Here is a 6000-nt window from a genome sequence, read left to right as displayed (position 1 = left end):
TGGTTTGTTGCTTTCTCTTAGGATATAGGTCAATGAGAATGGATGTCTGCAGCAGGAAAGGAACAGAATGAGAGAGCACACTGTTCCCTTAAAAAGCCCATTCCTCAGCTTGACCATCTCTATGACTAAATTGAGTTTTGTAGATGAAAACCAACATGAAGCAAAAACAAGACAAAAAAATCAGCATTCAGTCAATATAAAATTATGAGTTATGTAATGGTTAAGAATACTTAATGTATACTCTGTCTCATTAAGAGTTGAAAATACATGCAATACCTCAGATAATGGAATATAAAAACATTAGGAAATATTTCAAAAACTGAATTTGCTGTGTCTTTGTCCTGTGTGAGAAACCTAACATTATTTGATTTAATATGAGTTGAGTCCACACCTCAGTCTATACTGAGGCAAATTTTAACAGGATTGTGTTATGGAACAGGCTGATTTAAAAAAAAAAAATAGCGGTTAATTTGTTCAGTGTCCTCAGTGTTCACTGCATCTCAGGACTTAGCTCATCCTTTTTCTTTTAATTTAAACCTTTGTGAAGTTTTCAGAAGTCCCAGGATATAGTCTATTGTTTAACACCAAAATATTAGCCACACTTCTATGCACAGAACAAGCTGATTTTCATTTGCAAATTGATAAGTTATTTTGCAGTTATAAATTGAGTATGTATTCATTTAGTCTGAGATTTTACCTAAACAAAACTTAAATCCTGTTCTTCAGAAAGCATGATGAGTTTGTAGATATTACTATGCTGGGACCTCCATACTTTTTTGTACTTCTAGAGCCAGCTAGTGCAAGTATCCCTATACTGTGTTCTATATATATTATGGAGAAATCCATGGGAATCTTTTTTAAGTTGTCAGACAAATTTAAACCAGGACCCATTTGGTGAGAACTTTTTGGAGCTTTTTTTTCTTTTAATTCTTGGTCATAGATTCTGTTGTAAAAGCACGTTACTGCTCTTCTCTGGACAAGCAAAGGAGGTGGAATAACCACCAGCTCCTGGAATCAAGAGTAAAGATTTTCTTGGTGAAACTCAAACCTGAAATGAATATTTTGACTCTCAGTAGTTTTCTGTAAGGATGATATAGAACATAGATGCTGAGGCAGAATGGCCCTCTTTATTGCAGACAGGCATTTTTTAGCTTCTTCTAGTACAGATTTAAAAAAAAAAAAAAAAACAAATCCTGGAGGGAAAAAAATTAAAGATGTAGAAATAAATAGGATAGAGTATCTTTCTTCCAAAGGTAGATTGCACCAGACTTAGCTGCTTCCTTTCTGTGATACAGTAACTGCTTTTCTAGACAAGTGATTAAACTGAAAGAGAGAGGAATGAGTAAATGAATTGTAAGTGGGTGAAGAAATACCTAAAGGGGAAAGATGGTAATGTGTTGTGCAAAATGGGGTAGGGCTGGGGAATTACTAGAGCTCTGTCCAAAGATTGGTATTGGAACTGTTATTTTTTAATAATTTCATTAGTAAACTTGGCACAAAAAGTATAAATTGCTAATGAAATATGTTGATATCAGAAAGTTGGGAAACATTCCTTGCACGGTGGATGTCCCACAGGAATGATTGGATGACCTTGAGGAGTAGAGAAATAAAATGGGATGAAGTATAATAACACAAAGTGCAAGGTCATGTAGGGACTAATAGCAAAGGCTTTCTGATATAAGCTCAGAGCTTGTCAGATGAAAGATGAGAGAATTTGAAAGAACTAGATGTGTAAGCCAATGAAAGGCTGGCTGTGAGCCACCAATTTGACGTTGCAGTGGAAAAAGTAAATACAGTCCTAAGTAAATTCAGCCTTGTATTTCTTGTACAGATAAGGAGGTATTAATGCCACTGAAACTTTATCTCTAATATTGAGAACAGATCTGGGAATACACATTCAAGAAATTGGACTTAGAACAGTTGTAAAGAAAGCCCGACTAAAATAAAGAGGGGAATGGACAAGAGATTAAAAGAACTTGGACTGTTCAGTTTAGCCCAGTGAAGCCTAGAAGGTGCTGCTGTCTTTGAATATACTAGGTGAAGTAAATGTTGTAGAAGGAAAGGGGCTTTGTAGGCAAAAAAGAAATGTGGTGCAAAATTAACAATTGCTGTCCAAGCCTCTCAAATATTACTAAGAGAAAATATTATATGATATGATGATCTAGAATGTGCAAGGGACTACATTTGATAACATGGGAATTTGTTTTGTCCCGGGTTTCATTAAGCTGTAGTTAAAGCATGCTCGGCTCCAGCTCAAAACAGCTGTATAGTCTAAACCCAAAGTGCTGTCAGAGGTAGGAAGAACTGATAGATTTCTACACTATGCTGCAAGAGATAGATACGAGCACTGAGGCCCAAATAGAGTGTTCTGTTAGTGGTTTGTCTTCCCTCTTAGTGGGGAAGATTGCAGTGTTGGGGCAAATGTCTCATGCTTATGTGTTCATGCCATGGAATTGTAGCGTTGCAGGTCTGCTTTACGACCTCCTTCCTGTTGTTTCTCACTTTCCCACTGTCAGTTCTCTGGGACAGCCTTGCATTACTGAAATGTATTTGTATCCCTGCAAAACCTTACCAGAAAATAAGTGCATTGCATTTTAGTTCAGTAATACTTGTTGTAACTGGTCAGCTTGCTCTTCTCCTGTCTAACAGAACAGTAAGTTCTTTTTTTATTTTTTTCCTGCCAGCAAATATTTAAAATGTTCTCATTAAGAACTTGAGGAGTGACATATTTGTAGAATTTAGCTGCCAGAATTGGCCAGTCTAGGAAGAGCCTAATGTGCCTCAAACGTTTGTTTATATTCATTTGTAGTTATCTCGCATAGTCATCTTGCAGTAATCTTGAGTGTAATGACTACAGTAACTACTGTTTAAAGTTAATATTTTGCCTAGCTTGAGTAACTTGGCTCTACAGAGGAACTTTGAAATAGAAAAGGAAGTGAAATGATACTCCAGACTACTGTGTGGCTGCTTGCCTTTCCACTATCGGAATTTCTTAGCCTGCTGCTCTATATGCCATGTAAGATCTCCTTACTCTCTACACTGTCCCCTTAAATCCTTCTCCATTCCTTTCCACACTCCTGCCTCAGAGGAACTGGATTTATTTTTGTGTAAAAGAGGCCTGTTGTCTTATGAGAAAGGGAGTAAGATTTGTAGCTTTTTTTTTTTCTTTTGAAGAAAACTGTCTAAATGCCCATCAAAACTCCAGTGAAATCCAGTTCTAAGTTTCACCTTCCACACAAAGCAGCCTGAGGGCATTCTTGCGTTAATGAGTACAGCCAGCTCTGAACTGACAAAGTTCAGGCTGTTCTTTGTACAAATGCCATCGAATATTTTAATCTCCATTTGCTTTTGAAAGAATAATTGGCTCACAATAGTCAGACTTAATTTTACTCTTACAATGATTTATAAATCCTGTGCCTTTTACAAGTATTGAACTTTGTCTCACAGTGTCTTTGTGCAGTAGGGAAGTATTGTAAATGCTGGGCCAGGTGTTTTGGATGAATAATCTGTTCACAGGAAATACAGTTTCCATCTGGAAAAAAAAGTGCATTTGTGAATTTGTCCTTAACTTAGTTCATAGTTTTGGCTAAAAATAACTGCAAGTAGGAAGTTACTTGGATGTTTTAAAACTCGAGTTACATCTTTCTGTTTAAAAACATTCCAGATACTAATTTGTTCATACTTACTTTTATCAGTTAAAATCTGTTCCCTGGAGAAAGAAATCTTTTGTTTCAAGCCAAATGAAGCAGAATGTTGTTTTACCTGTAATCATTTTGGTTTTCATTGTGCAGGAAAAACTAGAATGTTATGTTTCTGTTCATCTAAACCTATTTTTTTAATTTCTTCTTTTACTACAGAAATGGGGGAGAAAAGATTATTTATACAGCTTGCATTGCATTAATATTTCTGTTTGGTTAATGGGCAACCTGTGGAATAAATTTGCTATGTGTTGTCCAAAATCAGTCTGTGATGGAGCCAAGAATAAAGCCTGGATTTTTTAGACTTTTTTTTGCCTGAGACTCTTCTTGTATTTTAATTAATGAAGTGAAACTTTCACTTTTGTTACATTAATTTTCCTTAAACTTTGTGCAGTAATCATAACTTACTAAAAATGCCTTTGATATACTGTGAGCTGATCCGTACTTAACATGTATGGAATATACGGGAAGTGTGGATGCAAGGAATGTGAGGTCTCACTGCACAGAATCAGGAGTGTTGCCGAAGGTGTAACTGAGGTCAGGCTCGTGTTCCCTGCGGCGCCTGTACTCTGCGTGGGGATGTTTAGGTTAACCCTGGCACTCTCTGGTTCTAACTTACATTCTAAGTGTTCTCATTCACATGTAGAACTTGGCTTTGCTCTAACTGGGCCCATAATGAATATACTGGTGTAAATTAGAAAGTGTCTGTAGTAACGGTACTTGCTAGAATTCTCATAGTACTTTAACACATGGTTTTCATAAGACCACTAGACTGTATTTCATAGGACTGCCAGTTTAGTCTATTGCTGATTTCTGACAGTGGCCAGTAGTAGACATTTATAGAAAGAAATTGGCTAAACATGGGATGATCTTTCTTCTCACACAGCTTTCCAGTTTTCAGTAATAAGCAGTGTAGGAATGGCCTCAGGTGCAGGTCACATCTGAGCCATTCTTCATAATAGCCATAGTTAGCACTGTGGATTTGTTTAATCCTGTTTTGAATTTGTTAATACTTTTTGATACAAAACATCCCATAGCACCGAGTTCCACAGTTAGGTGTTTCTTGAAAAAGTATTTCATTTGCTGATTTTAAAACTAGTGCCTTATTATTTTATTGAGAGTCAGTTTGTTCCTGTGTTATTGTTCCCTCCTCATTTTCTCTATACCGTTTATGGAGACCTCTGTCATAACTTCCTTTAGTTGTGTTTAGATAATCTAGCTACAATTTCCTTGCAGAGAAACTTTCCTTGTCTTTTTCTTTTCGGAGGTTCCTCTATTCTACTGTTTAAATGTGATGACCTTTTTGAAGGAAAGGGCTAGAGTCCTCTAGTAGTTTATACTTATTCTGAACAATTAGCCTGCAGACTGTTTAAAATAATGTATTTCCTTGAAAGTATTTTATCCTTTCAGTAGCTTTATTTCCTTTTAGTAAGAATATTTTATATTCAGTTTTTGTTTCTTAAACTATATGAATATGCTGACTGTATTTTATAAGAATTTCTTTTTTATCATCTGTCTTCTCATGCCCAATTACATAACAGCTTGGTGGCAAACATATTATTTGTAAATAATTTAGAGTACTTTATTTGTTTTTCAGCAGTATGTAGCCTCTGGGAATAAGGAAGAGCCAGAACTACATGACTGTCAGCCCTATGGGGATCTTCTGATATTTCTGTCTAGACTGCTAATAATTTATGGACCACACATTGAGAAATTCTAATCTAACATATGTAGGATTTTATGCTCCACATTCTTACTGTATTTGACATGTATTGTATCCTGTTGTCTTAGATATAGCCCAGAGTATTTTATTCTAGTTACTAAGGCAATCTAAGAACTGGAGCAGGTTATTCATGGCTGATCTGAAAATAAAATTAAAAAATCATAGTAGAAATGTGCCCTTTTTTTCCTACAGTTTCATGCAGTTTCCCAGAGTATTTCTGAGGCAGTATTAGGGTGATTTCATCATATGTACCATGCAAAACCAAGTACATATGTGGTTAGCCCCAGCTAACGCCCCCTCCACAGAAGTCAGTGACAAAACTCCAATTTCACTGGGTCCAGAATTCCACCTCTGATGTCTTTTTCCTGCTTCTGCTCCAAGTAAAGCCTATTAAATGAATTAAAGCACAGAGATACTTTGAGTATAGAATATTATTTCCACAATTATCAGTTATGTGGATTATGGGAAAAAAGCAGCCAAAACATGCTGACATATTTAAGACATCTAAGAAATGTATATGCAAGTAGGAAATTATACATCAAAAGTACAAGATTGTTTCTGGAGTCAGACAGTAATAAA

This window comes from Apteryx mantelli, chromosome 5 (genome assembly GCF_036417845.1).
Source record: "Apteryx mantelli isolate bAptMan1 chromosome 5, bAptMan1.hap1, whole genome shotgun sequence".
Lineage (NCBI taxonomy): Eukaryota > Metazoa > Chordata > Aves > Apterygiformes > Apterygidae > Apteryx > Apteryx mantelli.
This window is presented reverse-complemented; position numbering follows the sequence as displayed.